Source organism: Haemaphysalis longicornis, unplaced genomic scaffold, assembly GCF_048455015.1.
Source record: "Haemaphysalis longicornis isolate Haplotype H1 unplaced genomic scaffold, Haemaphysalis longicornis Haplotype H1 scaffold_6, whole genome shotgun sequence".
Taxonomy (NCBI): domain Eukaryota; kingdom Metazoa; phylum Arthropoda; class Arachnida; order Ixodida; family Ixodidae; genus Haemaphysalis; species Haemaphysalis longicornis.
This window is the reverse complement of record NW_027526407.1, coordinates 58558729-58574883: the sequence shown is the minus strand read 5'-3', so window position 1 is coordinate 58574883 and position 16155 is coordinate 58558729. Positions and strand designations below refer to the sequence as shown.

At 49.7% G+C, this 16155-nt stretch overlaps 1 protein-coding gene across 1 annotated transcript in view; it reads left to right on the top strand.

Annotated features, from left to right (window-relative positions):
* LOC144142757 (uncharacterized) overlaps nucleotides 1–16155 on the top strand; it is a 206554-nt gene that overhangs the window by 145038 nt on the left and 45361 nt on the right. The window contains exon 2 of the mRNA XM_077674455.1: nucleotides 4010–4114. The gene's annotated coding sequence lies outside the window, so the exon portion shown is untranslated. The remainder of the gene's footprint in view (nucleotides 1–4009; nucleotides 4115–16155) is intronic.

The following is a 16155-nucleotide window of genomic DNA, read 5'->3' as shown; positions in this document are numbered from 1 at the left end:
CCACTTCTTCCGTCAAACGTTGAGGTCAATAACAGGTGACGGTCGAGTTGCCCGAAGAGCATGCACATGACTGACGACATCTATGGTAGCCTGTCGCCTCATCGACGGCACACTAAAGAGTTGTGTACGACGCATAAAGGTTCCCACGACTCTACAGTTATCCTCCGCTTCGGATGTGCTCCAGCTTCCGTCATAACCTCGGTGACGTGCCCGAAAGTGTTTTTGTGAGGTACCAACGCATGCGTCCAGATGCATCGACTCAGAATACCATTGAGAATTGCCAGAAGCCCTTCGCACAACTTCCTGTGACTGCTAAGTTCGTCACGCACCACCACAGACTGGGACGCACTCTGTCCCGCGTGCTGCAAGCCCAGACCATCCATTAAAACCATTGTACCCCTGTACACCAATGCCGCTTTAAACTTGAAGGTCATCGCTCGCCTGCCTTCCTCACCTGCCGACACGTCCCATCTCGAAGCACGGATAGCGCTTCCGGTTGCCGCGTTGGCGTGGATGACGACATGGCCCCGGCGGTGTCCCGCGCTCCGCGGGCCTGGACGGCCACACCATCCGTATACCTTTCCGGGAGCCTCAAACCCCTAGGGCAGAATTCAGCGCGACACTTAGCAGAACCGTCTCAAGCGCTGGACTTCCTGCATCGGCTGACTGTTTTGGGAACGTCAACATCAACGGGCCCTCTCCGAGCAGTCCTGGACAGGTGCGCGATTTTTCACCTCATTTGATCGTACGCTATAGCTGAAACCTATGATCTGTGGATATTGGGATGATGTTTATTGGCATCTGCCTTCGTAGTTTGGTCATGAGGGGAAGCCCTCCTTCCTCCTTTACTCATCCATTAAGGTGAGATCTTTCTTGGTGACAAACTTTTATGGCGGGGGGGATAAATAGTGTTTCATAGTAACATCCATACCCTTCAAGCTGCAACTGCTGATCCCTGACTTTTTATGAAACACACCGTTTTTGTCGGGTGGTAAGAGGAGTACTTGTAGGTGGTACTGGAGACCCCAGATGATAGTTACGTAGCCATACTCTCGGTCGTCTTTTTCGTCACTCTATGTGCTGAGCTCGTAAGGACAGCCTTCCTCGTACTAATCAACCCTAGCGTCGCAGTTGTTATCACATTTACTGCCACTGTTCTCGATATCTGTTGGTTGAGAGCCTTGAACTCCTCGTTGTAGTCTCAGAAGTCCAGCTTATAACCATCGGCTGAGTGATCTTTCTCCTACACGCTTAACTTATCGTACCTTTTATGTAACAGCTAGTCTACACTTACACGCACCTTCATAGTCATTGTCGAACCCCTCGTCACATTCCTTCTAAAAATACTGCTCACGCTTACGCTCGAATTCCGGGTCAAACTACTTGTCGAACTTTTCACTGAATGCCTGGATGTGTAATCACTTTCATTCCCAACTTTACAAACTTCATACTACGCCCGTAAAATCCCCGTTGGATAAATACTATGCTACCTAGTCGCCAACCTCGTAGTACTTCTTGTCAGGCTCCGTGTGAGACATCAGACTAATCACAACCGGTGAACACTGCTCATGACACTCCCAACCATAAGCCTTGTCGAACTCTTCGTCCCACCGGCCTCTCACTCCCAGTCATATTATTCGTCAACCTCTCGTAGTAACCTTTACCGCACAACCCGTCCCCTCCTCGCTACGATTCCCGGCCAACTCATCCTTGAATTTCCCGACATAATTCTTCTTAAACACCTCGCCGCACTCACTCTCACGCTTAGCTACCAACCATCTTCTAAGCCCCCGTTGCACAATTCATCAGTTATCGTGGCACAATCTTCATACAACTCTTCATCGGAACCCCCTCACAACTCCGCATCAAACTGCTAGGCGCACTTGGTGCAAAATTACTGGCCAAAACCCTTCCCGAACGTCTAGTCACACTCCTTCTCTAACCTCCCGTCATATTACCCGAGTTCCTCGTTATATTCCTTGCCGAACTACGAATAGCACTCCTCTCTGAACTCTTGGACAAACTCGCTGAATTCGCCGACACACGTCAGACTGTTTATCGATTTACTCGCCGATAGATTATCAAGTAACGGTAGCATCAATAATCGTCTGCCTACTCGTCGTACTGCTTTTCAAACTCAGAGTCATACTACTAGCCAGGACTTCTAACTTCCTTAAATTCGAAGGCATCGAAATGAATGTGTTCACAAATTCAGGATAGTGCAATTTCAGGGTCGTAACTTGTGGCGAACCTAGCCACCAAAGAAGTCGCAAACGGCTTGCGCCATATGCAGGTTTCTGTCGTAGCGCTTGAGATTGAATCAACATCACCTCTTGGTCAATTAACCTTCTGCTCAAGTGTCCGGTGTGCTGTATACAAAACGATCGATTTGCCAGTATTGAGTTCAGCGTGCGACACTTTTCAAGCCATGCCACCGAAGCGCAAACTTCTCACGGCCGGTTTTTGTCCGGTGGCCTTCTAATGTCGAGCGCAAAGGACTTGTGTGCAATGACTGGCTTAATTGGGTCAGTTGAAAGAAAACAAACGACAGCGATAACATTTATAATGAACTCTTTGAAAAGCAAGAGCTGACTGCAATTGCGGACTGCGTGAAACGCTCTTGACTAGGTTATCTCCTCGCCAGGATGCAAAGAAAAAGCAAGTGGGCCAGCTCCTGCAATGAGAGGTACGAGAGAGAATCGGTGGAACGTGATTTGTTGTACGCGCTTGTCGCTATCAGAGGACGCGGCGGTCGCATGTACTTTGAATTTACTCTACTTTTAAAGCTCGCCTCGTTGAAGTGTCATATTACTTAAGTTTATAGAACTATTTTCTCTTGTATCGGTTGAAACCGAAAATAGTTACAAGTGAGGCCATGAAGTCTAATTGAGTTACTGAAAGAAAATTTTGAGAAGGCTATGGATAGGCTTCCTCCTACATCCGCCTAATCCAGCCTTAATCCTGCGCGCGTAGATCTGTCGTCTGCTACACGGGTTTCCACAACAAGTACAGTTGATGTCCAACTTCGTGGCTTGCAACACCATCGTCGAGGCGATTTAATGTGTGGCCGTTTGGGAGTAAAGGCATTTGGTAAATTATCGCAGTTAAGTACACAACGAAAAGCGTCCCGCGAGAAATTTGGACCTGAACCGATAGAAAATGTCTTATTCACGGGCTAGTACCTGTAGCCGCGTCGCTAACTCGTATACTCATACCAAGCGTATTTCAGAAGCGAACAGGCCGTTGGAAAACTGCGGTATCTTTTCTTAGGTCAACCATGTGAGGAAAACTGGTGTTAACTTTGCTTTTTTCTTTTCAATACAGCGGGAATCTCGATATTAAACTTTTAAAAAAGAAAAAGAAAGAACTTTTGAAAAACTAAGTATTTCTAGAGCGCACGAAGCGTGAACCCTCTAACAGGACGAAAATCCTGCTTGTTCGTGTTGTTCAAGCAAAGCATACACGAATCAGTCAGAAGTTATAGTGCTCGCACGAGCTGAGTGCGGTTTGGACGCATTGTGCAGCAGACCACTGTGCCCACTGCAGACCGCTTACGCAGCTGGTTGCGTAAGTTCCCTTTTGAAGCAGAACACATTTGAGTGTAAAGCGCCTATTGTGCGGCTTTCGTTCGGCGTGGCGATAAAACTAAGCGCACAGCCATATGCCGCCGCAATATTTCGTCCAGCTATTCCACTACGAACATTCATGCGCCAAGCTGAACGCGCCTCGAAAAGGGGGAAATTATCGCTTAAATGATCGTCTGCAGATAACTTCCCCTCTTTGGCGCCATGGTCGGCTTCACCGCAATGTGCTCCGGCGGTCGGCAGAGCGACTGATTGGCTCACTAGGTTTGACGTCATAGCCCGTTGACCGGATCTTTCTATGGCTACAGGAAGACGTTGCTTGCACGAGCTCAGCGTGTTGCATTGTTTTGAAGTTTTGCCGCTAATTGTGTGCGCGTGGCGGTGTGTGGTTTGTTCCAATTTGCCTCCCGGATTATCTCGTCCAGATCACGGTGTGGTGATACGTGCGGCTACGGAAGCATGGCGCTTTCCGTGCAAGCAGTGAGTGCCCGGTGCGCCGAGTTCAGCCGGCCGGCGTCGTGACTTTCAATGTGAGTACCGTTGTTGATTTCTCCGTGTAGCGGAAGCGTTTCAGTTTGAATAGTAACGCGTGTATGATGCTCAGTGTGACTCGAAATCATCCATGTTTTACTGGAAGTACTCGAGCACCCGCAAGTGTTGCTGAGCGTTCGCTTTAGCCGTTTGTTTCTCTCCGGTAACGGAGCTAATAAACCTGTTGCATTGATCATTAGGCTTAAGATTTCAAATTTGTTTTAAAGATTTCAAATTCATTTCAGTGAACCGATTTAGCTTCGTGACTGTCGCTAAATATTTTTCTTTTGTTTCGGGCTTTTCGGAGCACGTTACCTAAACGGTTACGAAGTGACAGCGCGTTTGGTGCCTACTCGCCGATGCAAGCAGTCGGAGCGAGCAATCGTCCCGCCTACATCGCGACCATGCTTTCGCGCCGACTGCATTTTGACGGCGGGGTGCCGTCGGCGCGCCGTTTTTGTTTTTTTGTGTGTAATTATGTTATACCTGTAGCATCTGGAGCCCTATCGCGGCCAGTTTTCGCGTATTGAATGTTCGCAAAAAGTGCAGTGTTGTGATTTTAATCGTTACGTGCGCCGTTTGTGGGTGCCGGGTTGCGCCGATGTCGCCGGCGACGCTACCCGCGTCGATTGCCGCATACGAAACTTCCGCGGCCGATGTCATGGATGTAACCGCTCGCCGTCTTGGCGCCAGGAATTGAACTGGCCGCCTTCATCGCACGTGGCTTCTTGGCAACTACGCTGTTGTGAGATTTTGTTTGTGCTTACGCCGTTTGTACCGAATTTTTTTTTTTAAATAAATGTGTGGGATACTTCGCTGTTTTAAGGTTGATTGTCTCCGACAAAGACGGCGCCGATGGGGCCCCCGGGGTTCTGATACCTGTCACGATTGGAACCAGCCCCTTCGAGGGCAGGTCACGCTATGGGTTGTATTGAAAACGGGTAGGAGTTAACAACAAGAAAAGTTGGGGGCTCTTTTTTTAACCTTGCCGGCTCACGCGATCGGGGGGACGTTCTCTCTTGCGGGTGTGGCAGCAGTGGGTCAGACGGGCGGGACGCCATCTGCGATGTGACCCCCGCCCCGAGTCCAAGCGCGGGGTCGGGTCAGGTCAGTGCCGACCCTTCTTTTTTCTTTTCATCGCTTGTGTCGGCTGTGCAGCAAAGACGGAAGACCGAATTGGTGACTGCCGCATGCCATGAAGAACAGCAGAGTGAGTGGAACGGTTGATGAAGGCAACGTTGACATCGCTCGGAGCGGTACAGCGCGTGGACCGAAAATTCGATGCTGGCGTTCAGAAGTGATGGCTACACTTCGCCTGTCTGTCAATAAAAAGTTGGGATTGTCTTTTTTTTTTTTTGATGGAAGCAGGGATGTCCTTAGGACGTTATTATGTGTACTTGTTTTTCTAAAGTTAAATAGTTTGAACACCACATTTCACGTCTCTTTCATAATTATTGTTGCTGCCGATATTATTGTTACTTCCTGAAGCCGTCGAAGTATTTTGTCCCAGCTGAAAGTCATCGTTTATTTGTGTAATATTGCGCGAAAGAGGGGTAAGCCCAGAATGCCTCGCGCCGTAAAACCAGGAGAGAATGTCACGTTGCGAAATTCTAATGCAGCCTCCGCAGCTTTTAAGACACCGCTTGAAAGGAGAATTTCTCTGGTGGCGAGAGATCACTACTTCCCGCTAAAATAGCTCTTCCTGGTGGCACTTGTAGCCAAAATCTTTCAGATAATGTGGATGCGACATCTTTAGGGGAGTCAAATAGAGTGGAGTATCGCTTCGTGGAAAAGCCAGGCTGTAGCAGTCATCGCAAACTGTCTTGAAGGTGTGACAAATTCTCACTTGGGATCAGGCACGCAAGCTATAGGGTAAAAAAAAAAAAACTGTCCATTCATTCACAGAAATAAAACAAAATTCACCCCCGTCCGTCCTTCGCACGGAAAGAGATGAATTTCTGTCCGTCTGTCTGTACGGCTCAAAAATCCACGTTTTCCGCCAAATCCCGCTCCTCGGGTCGGGTGGGTGGAGTGGGAACACGATAATCACGCGTTCGCCCTCTCAATCACTGCAAGTGAGTTTACCCCAAGGGAGAAGTTGTAAGAAATGAAATGTCCCTTATCTTACCCCCGGTATGACTTTACCAATCGACATTAACCAACTCGCCCAATGACGAGTTGGTTAGGGTTTGGGGGAAGGGGGGGGGGGGGGGTTAGCTCTTATAAGAGTTCTTTACGACATCCGTCTTGTCCTAGAGCGAAACATCGCCGCCGTCCCGACGATGAAAATGAAAGCATATGTCGCATGGGCTGTCGTCAAATGTAATTTTCGCGGTGGTTCAGGCCAAGCCGTTGAAATTTAGGGCTGTGTGATAAGGTAAATTCCTGCGCTCCTTCCCACGACACCACCAGTAATTTCTAAAGGATTCGTGGAGAACACGTTCGCAACCAAATATAATGAAGTACAGAAATGAGGGGAACACCTTCCAGTCCGCATGCCTCATTTTTACAAAAGTTGTGGGGGAAGAGGAGTGGGCGTACGTCCGCACCCTGCGGCATTTCTTTCACCTGCCCCATTGATAATGGTATACCGCTGTGGTTTATCGCCACCATCGTCATCAACAACAGCCTATGCACTACAGGACGAAGGCTTTCCAGAGGCTTTATAGCAATTTTTAATCATTGAGAAGGTTCGGCCGAATATGCATGTCACCACACCAGGGTGGCCAGATCCTCTTCTGGTGAAGAGAGTACTGTTTGTGTCCCGCTTGCCTTCTTATAGCGTGGTTGTGCCTGTTTAGTGTAGCCTCACTTGGTGTCCGACGGTGTAACTTCTTCGGACCTGGGAGTGTTATTGTAGGCGGTGCCTGCGCAGAATTTTCCCAAGACTTTCGAGGAGAGGTCAGAGGGCACCCGCCTTCGACGAACGAAGTATGGGACATCGGGGGAACGGCGCTGTCTGAAAACTGAAATGCCCCTCCCATAGATCTCCCATTTTCAAGGTCCTGGTGCTAACTGCGACAAATTTATCCCCACAAGCTTCATCTTATCTGCCCTCCTAACTTTCTTGACCGCTTTATGGTTGCCAATTGCTTGCAGTGCAGGCCTTCGGAGATTCTTGTTAAAGCGAAGTTTTATATGGCTGGACGAATTAAAATCCGGTGGTCCCGTGTACGTAGAAAGCTCCTCCGGTGCGAACCCCGTGCGCGTGTGGGGAAAAGAAAGCATGTTGTAGAGGAATTAGAAGTACGAGGAGAGAGATTGGATGGGTTTATAGCAGCTATACGCACTCGCATTCACTGACACTGGTAAGCGAAAACGGCGAATCAGAGGGATCAACAGAGAGTCTCTCTAGCATAATAGCGCGCTTGCAGCGAACTACTGCGTAAAGCTCAAGCGACAAGTGCGGGACACTTCTCATGGGAGCGGGGTGCGGTAGTGGTGGGTGAGTAAACGAGGGAGCGCAGTGGCACTTCGGTGTACGTCTCAGGAAGCGGCTTCGCAATCCTTTTCCTTGTGAGTGAAGCGCGTAATGTGTCACCCTGTGGAGCGCAGAGCGGTATCCCACCCCCGAAAAAACGCACGGTGTGTAGAATCCACGCGTTGGCGACGAGCCCGGATTCTTGATTGATTGTATAGGGTTTAACGCGCCGACGCAACGCAGGCGATGAGGCGCACCGTAGCGGAGGGCTCCGGGTTAATTTGGACCACCTGGGGATATTTAACGTGCGGCGAAATCTCGTTAAAGACGGGCGTTTTTGCTTTTCCGCTCCATCAGAAAAGCGGCCTTCGCGGTCGGGAATCGAGCCCGCGTCCTTGGGCTCAGCAGCACAATCCATTAGCCACTGAGCCACCGCGGCGGGTTGCGAGCGCGGATTCTGAGGGATGCATTTATAACCTGTGTACCTATCCCCATAGTTTGTTTCTTACCGTTTCCTTTAAGCAGTAATCAACCCTGGTTTGTATCCACGTGCACATCGCATTGTATGGTTGGAGGAATCGGAACACCGGAACAGATATTGGGGGGGGCACCTTTCTGTCACAGCGCGCCACGTGTCGTTTCCTGTACTCGGGCATTTATAGTGCAGCGACGAACGCACCGCCGTGGGGCTCTCTACTACGGATTGAGCCAGCCGGGTGCCGGAATGAGGAACCACCGCGTCACGTGGACCCCGGTGTGTGCCGGGGAATAAAAGGAGGCACAGAAAATCGCACGGCGTCGTATGCTCTGCACTTGGCTGCGCCTTCTGCTGCAGCGCCTGCGGGACAGCTGACGCCATTGGAGGAGGGGGCCGTGGTAGTAGTAGTACGGAACCGGTGGTGCGGGGAGGGGGGTGTGCGCGCAAGGTTAAGGTGTTGTTCGGCGGATGAATGGAGGAAGTAGAGAAGAGAGGGGCTGGGAGCGGAGGGGAGTTATATGGTTCGCTCCCCAGCTGCCGCCGCCGCTCCTTGCAAACACGGAGGGGGGGGCCAACAGCAGACGAGCAGACGACGCTCCTCGGGGTCCTTATTTTCTTCCACCAAGGAGTGCGAGCCGGAGTAAAAAGGAAGGGGGTTGTTGCTGCTCGCTGCTGCAGTGGCCCCTGAGAAGAAGATGGGAGAGAGTACCGAACCTTGGGGCCGACCACGGCGCGGCAGCGCGCTCGGCGAAGAGGTCGGATTCGTCGTCGTCTGCTGTTGCTGCTCCGGGAGTCCTGTCGTCTGCGCCACTGGCCGCCGCCTGCTGACGCGGCTTAGGCTTCGGCTTGGCTCGGCTTGCTTGCGTTGTTTGGAGCGGAGGTGTGCTTTCGTCTTCTTCGCACCTTTGGATGAGTCCCGGCGGCCGCTCAAGATGCGAGCTCTCGATCTTCTCTCTCCGCGAGACTTGGAGGGGGGGAAAGGAAGGACGCGCCGCTGGGCATCGCGAGGAGCGGTGACGCCATATGCTGCTTCTTCCTCCCTTTATTCTTTATTCTCCTTGCTTCCGTGAGCAGGCGCGCGTCTGCTGTCATGGCGGGGAGCGTCGTAGTAGGGAGAGCGGCGCATGGCGAATGGGCCCATTGTGGTCCGCCATTATAGCGACGTCCATTGTTGGCGGACGCTTTTCTTGCGTCCCGATGAAATGTATCGCCGCGAAGACGCTGCGCCGCGCACGCCGAGAGGATGGAGCCGGAGAGCGGGAGATGATGTGCGCTCGCGTTGTGTGCGGGGGTGAAGGCAGCTTACAGGAGATGCGGCGGAGAGCGAACGTTCGCGGTTCAGTTCAGCTTTTGATTCCGGATGGGTTGCGTATTGGGTGTTTCGACGTCTGCCTCTCGGTCTTTAATGAAAAGCGGAAACCTTTGCCGCTCCATCTTGGCGTGAAGCTGGATTTAAGCGCTACTTCCCCAGCTCCGCGCATTAAATCGGCCTCCCTATCCACCACTCCGAAGGGCGTCTTCGTTACTCTCCTACGAAAACTCCCTTGTGTAGCTTCGCTTCATATTAGCGCTCGAAAAGATGACTTCCAACTTTAGTTTTTACAGTAAATTCCCGTTGTCACGAAGTCTTTTTTTCGAAGTCTCCCCTTATTCGAATTTATTTACTGACGCAACTGTAGTGCCGAGAGAGCAGATCGTAACCGCTTTGAATGAAGTATCGCTAAAAAAAAGAAGTCAGTTTCCCTTCCCGAGGGCTTCATTAAAAGCAGGGCTTCCTGTATGTAATTTGAAATTATGATGATGATGATAATTCTAGATGGTAAGGTGGCCTCTGCCACCACGCTTGGTACTGCTGCCTTTCTTGCGACTATAGTGTGTGTACTGTGGGTGTTCGCAGCGGACTGATGTGCGCGCAGCAAGAATCGGCGAATAGATGAATAATAATAATCAATCAATCAATCAATCAATCAATCAATCAATCAATCAATCAATCAATCATTTATTTGCGTGCCCAGGAACGGCCGGGGTCGGCCTTTGTGCTGGCGCACAGAAACAGAAACACACGAAACATAATGTACACATCTTTCAAATACAAAATAAAATACAAAATCAAAAAAAAAAAAACGAAAGGATAGCTTATGTCGAAGTTATGGAATGAAAGTCATTTAAGTGCATGAACTCAAGGATAAAAGACAAATGCAGAATAAGAAAAGTTGGCAGTTAATAATAATAATAATCAATCAATCAATCAATCAATCAACCTTTATTTTCGGTGCCCAGGAACAACCCTAGGGTCTTGGTACTGGTACACCATACAAAAAAAAAAACACTACAATTAAGACAAGACAACATACACAAACTATATGTATGACATAAACAATAAAGTAAAAATAGTTACAGAAATCTTAGAAAGCAAAAAAAGGAAGAAAAAAAAAAAAGAACAGACAGTCAAAAAGAAAAGGCAGGCTTAGTGTTGCAAGCCATGCCACTCGGCCAGCAAAACGTTCAGTAGATGTGAAAAATAGGAACTATACAAGCAAATATTGAATCAACATGACATAGAGTATACGTATATAGCCAAGGTTTTCTAACAACATATTAGGAAGTTCCAAAAAAAAGGGGGGAAAAGCTTCAGCATTACCAACACTGACACTAAAAACGTACAAATATTCAAGCAACACAAAACAAGAAAAAGTGAAAAGCAAGCAAGAACAGTTTGCACATAATACATAGGGTACATAAATTTGGAATGACATAAAGGACTAATAATAATAATAATAATAATAATAATAATAATAATAATAATAATAAATTGCCCTGGTCCCGACACAGCCCTGTATATTTCAATGGGGGAAAACTCCCGATAATTCGAACTCGTCGGTATCTAGAACGTTTAATGATCCCCTGCTTTCCATCGCTACTCTCAGAAGAAGTCGGCCCAGAGCGATTACAATGGGTTGCGAATCCAAACCAAGCCACATTTACTAGAGATGCATGCAAATCGGCGTCGAGGCTGGACGTTGCAGTACGTTATTTCTCAGCAGATGGGAATTCTGACTCTGCGCTGGAGCCCTTCGGCAAGTTCCAAGCGATGCTGATGGAGTAGTGACAGAAGAAACGCAAACGAATGCATATTACCGATTACTTTTAATTTTGATTGCCTCGACTCTGCCTAGTAAATAAACTTGTTTTCTCGCATAGACAGCGTGGTTATTTCGACATTACGGCTCACTGCTCACATGAATGCAATGTCAGTGCCTGTTTTGGGCGTATAACTGACTGATCCATTACTTTCGTTCGCTGTTCGACTTCCGCGAACATTATTTAAAAATCTCCTCCCACAAACGTGTAGTAGCACCCAATTCGCGATAACGAGTCCAGAGGTGGCTTCGTTGCGTTCTGACCACGCACAGTGTGGCGCGATGTCCATTCGTTCTAGCGCCCTCCCGATAATTCGAACTCCGCTTAATTCTAACAATTTTATGGTCCCCTTCGAGTTCGAATTAACAAGCTTTTACTGTAGTAATAATAATAGTAATAATAATGAGTGGTCCAACCGAGGATAAAGTACCGCCAAATATCAGTCTGCGCTACTCTCTTAAAAAAAAAAGGTCGGGGCATTCACTTAATGGAATACTAACAAGTTACTTGTCCCAGTATACGCTAGGTACTTAGTAACTGGAGGTAGTAAATGTAGCACTTGTCAAAATTACTAACCAAAGCAGGCAGTAAGCACCACTACCCCCACTAGTAAAGTCCCAGCGATAGCCCTCTCTTGAGCTACATGCGTTTACTAACTGGCCGTGCACAACCTAGTGATAAGCACGACCTTAATCTAGTGCATACTACTTCCTACACTCAGTTATATTACTAACCATGCTGTTAGTGGCAGAGCCTACGTACAAAACCGCGGGGTAGTAAGGTTCGTAAGGAGTTAGTAAATACGGCCGTTACTACCTTTTTACGACCTTTTTTTATTAAGGGTGTAGTGTAATAGCGCGAAACGAAGAAGGAGATGGGAGAAAAGGTTGTCGAAGCATTGTATACGCTCGTTATTGCTTATACGGCGACGCTGAGGCGGTCCAGCCGGCTGGCTGGCCGGCCGCCGGACATGCTTGGAATGCGATCGGGTTTGTTGGCACTGTGGGGGCAGCTGTTCCTTGCTCATGGTGAACGGGTGACACCTTTCTCTCGACTCGGTGAAAAGAAAAGCTGTAAAGACAGAGGTGGCTTTCGATACGCACGCGACGGGCGCGTGGCGAGATTATCGCCGCAGGTGCTGAGCCCCCAAGCTGAGCAGCGGCTGTTTTTTTATCTCTCGACGGCTTGTCGCAGTCGAATCTACAACTCCGTTAGAAGGCCCGTAATAGTCCGTCGTTCTGTTTATCATTTGTCGTCGCCCCCTCGCTTCCTCCTCTCCCTTCTAGTCGAGAGTGTCCGGTCGACGCCTAGTGCATGATCAGAAAGCCCAATTGTACGTGGGTCACTGATTAGTAAGACGGCCCTCACTTCTTTTGATGCGAGTGGCCCAATTCTGAGGAAACGTCGTGAAACAGTGGATCAGTGGGAGGGCCAAATGTGGCGTGTCTAGATGAGCGTCGATCACTTTCGAAGCCTTCTCGACGGATAGTAGGTGTTGGTTGAAGCACCAATGTGGGGGGAACGGGGAGGGTGCAATTGGACGGCATGCGTCGAATGCGTAATGGGCGACACGTTAGAATAATTTGGGCTGTGTATGTTGTCCTCTCTGTCTCGGACTAATTGAATCCCTGACGGGTGGTCCGCGCCACCGGGCCTTTCTCTGGACGTTTTGGCCATTTGCGGCTTGTGAAGTAACTGTCGCCCTTCGGGCTGTATACTGTTCACCTTGAACAGGCACCTTCCCTCCTCCTTCATCGCCATGAAGTGAACGGTTGTTTCGCATGTCGTCGCGAAAGAACAGTTAAAATTTCAGTTAATTTAATTGCGCGGTTTAAGGGTGTTGCAGTGGTGTTCTATATCTTTTGGGGAAAGTTGGGAGAAGCTGAAGGGGTTATAGTGAATATTCGTGTCTTAAAGACATGACCTGTAGTTTAGTCGGGAAGGTATACAAATTCGACTCGTTTCCGTGTCTTTCTCGCGCGAAATGTGGGAGCGCGGAAGTCCGATTTGGGATTTTTGAGAACTGGGCCATGTGTTTGCTTCTTCGAAGAGGGACAATGCGGCAACTACGCTAGTCGCACTTACTCACTCACTCACTCGCACACACTCATGCAGGCACGTACGCACGCACGCATGCAAACTGCGTCAGTACCTCGCTCCTTTAAATATGGCCCGGAATGTATTGAAGCTTGGTTGTTTGGAAATATCTTAGCACTTTGATTTCATTGTAATTGATCAGTGGTTTTGCGCATGCAGTGCCTGCCTGCGCGTGTGTGTCCTATGTTTGTTGTGTGTGTTCTGTTGTGTTGTGTCGTGTGTGTTAGAGAGAGAGAGAGAGAGAGAGAGAGAGAGAGAGAGAGAGAGAGAGAGAGAGAGAGAGAGAGAGAGAGAGAGAGAGAGAGAGAGAGAGAGAGAGAATGGAGGCAACTTGAGAGAGGTGAGCACTGCACAAAAGACTTGGAGCGAATTCCAGAGACAGTGTCCACGCGTGCGGGAATTGAAAGCAGCGCCGACGCCGCTGTCTAGGCTCTCTAGGAGAGAGAGACTTATTCCATCAGTACGTCGGGAGCAGTCCAAGTGCTTTCAGCGAACCTTGCGAGTGTACGCGTCCACAAGTACACGCTTTTCGGTTCGCAGCTTCAGGGTCCTCTGCCTACAAACCTCTTGTGCGCTCGGCGTGCTTACGCAACCAGCCACAATTTCTCGGTCCCTTGGCCCTCTAAGGCCCCTCTTAATCTGTTTTCAGGCTTACGGCGCGGTTGCCGCTTCCATCTCGGTGCCCACTCGTCAGTTCTCTGCGACCCCTGTGTTAAAATTTTTCTGCGACTTTGTTCTTCTATAGGTTGCTTTCATCTGTACAAACGTTTGGGCGTGAGGGGACATGGACCTGGATGAAACGCGGCAGTCCGGCAGATAGAAACCTTCCCTATTCCTACGCGGTGCGAAATCCAGTTTTAGGGAAAACCAGAATCAGCACGCGCGCCGCTCTCCCGCCGCGCGCCGACCTTTGTCCGAGAAAAATTTCAAACGGTCACGCCCGGCGACGGGCTTTGTGTGTGTGACAAAGCGGCGACAGCTTACCCAACTTTCTGCTTTCTGAAAATTTGATTTCTTTGACGTCCTCTCAGTTTTAACAGAGCCGTAACGAGTTGCGGAAACTGGTTCTCCGCCGCCGTCCCCTCGAAGAGATCACCTGCCCATTTCCTTTTCCTCCCTTTTTTTCTCTTTCGTCTCTTCTGCCTCTCAGCGATGGCTCTCTATTCGAAATCCGTCCGTTCTTTTTTCACCTCCGGCGTGCTTTCGAGCTGCCGGCGGCCGAAACCGTCGCTGTGTAACCGCGCGCGGCGTTAATCGGAGGATAAGTGCGGCCATTTTGCATAAATTAGGCTGGCTCAAGTTTCGGCTTTCTCCCGGCCGGGTAGCGGATCACTACCCCGTGCTGTACGAGCGGGGCGGCGTTGTGGAGGGCGCGCTTACACCATGGCTTACTTATCTGGCAAGCTTGGCTGGATTCCCCCGTTGTCCTAAACGCGATCGCGTTTAAGCTAGTCGTCCCGCATTCTCCGCTATGCAACCAGCAAGGTCGTCCTTCGCTCAGATCGCCCGCGTTAGGGTCAACGTAAATACAGCGTGCGTCATTGTTTTGTTTCAAAGAACTGTAGCGTTCGATATTTCGCTCTGCTGCAGATTGAATTGAGGCTCCGAAAGACGGTGTTCTCTAACAAAAAAAATGGTGAAAAGGGGGGGGGGGGGATATTGGCAAACTTTAATGTTTTCGTCTACCGAACGTCAGCAAGTAACGGTAATGGTGAGATACAGAATAGCGGGATATTGGGCGTTCACTCCCGTGCCAGCAGTCAAGTGTGGCGATCAAACGGAACCACTTACACCAGGGTCGCTGCCAGGAATTTATTTCGTAGGTTGTTGTAGTGGTGGGAGGAGGAGGAGGAGGAGGAGGAGTTAAGCGCCACCGGAAAAATTAGAAAGGAAAGGAAGAGAGTCTGGCGGACGCACGCCCAACAGTGGATGTCCTTTTTCTGCATGCATAAAATTGGGGGATCTCTGACACCGAAACACCCCCTCCCCCTTGCCAAACCCCTGACATGCACAAGGCATTTCGCGCAGTTATGTTTCTTGGCGGCGCCGTTAATGTTGCAGACTAGTCCCCGTGATGTAGAAGGGGCTGTGAGGGGCGCACAAGCTGTGTGCTTTTATTTTTGCATTGCCTAATTGTTGGATATTTTCGGTTAAAACTGGCCTGTTTGTTATTCTGACTAGGGGATCCTTTCGGGTGTTGAGGACTGATATTTCCTCTTTGTGGGTCTCTTAATGAAGGACGGGGTCGACTCCGCTGCCCACGTTAGTGAGTGGCGAACGTACTTTTGCTGTTCACCGCGGTGACCCGCCGCGGTGGCTCAGTGGCTAAGGCGTTCTGCTGCTGAGCACGAGGTCACGGGTTCGATTCCCGGACGCGGCTGCCGCTTTTGTCATGGAGGCGAAAAGCAAGAACGCCCGTGTGCACGAGATTTCGGCGCACGTTAAAGATCTCCAGGTGGTCAAAATTAATCCGGAGCCCTCCACTACGGCGCGCCTCATCGCCTTCGTTGCGTCGGCGCGTTAAACCCTACAATTAATCAATCATTGTTCACCGTGGTGGACCTGGTGATGATGGTTAAGATGGCGGTAGTGGTGGTGGTAATGGCGCACCGCGACGTATGTTTGGACAGTTTCTTTTCTTGGAGCCCAGGGCTATCTATATACGCGGCATCCTATAGATGGTAAAAGAGGGCGCATGCCCTCAACGCTTCGATAGCATATACCCACGTTGTGGACGTACAGGGGGGATTAAAAGAAATACGAACAACGGAGCACACAGCCTCCGAAGCATGCCGCACCGTCTGGCTGCACTGTAAGTAAACTGCACGCATGCGTAGTTCTTTCGGAGCGCTTGAGACTGTGGCCTACATTTATGGGAAATGCTTGATCAAGAAGGGACGCGA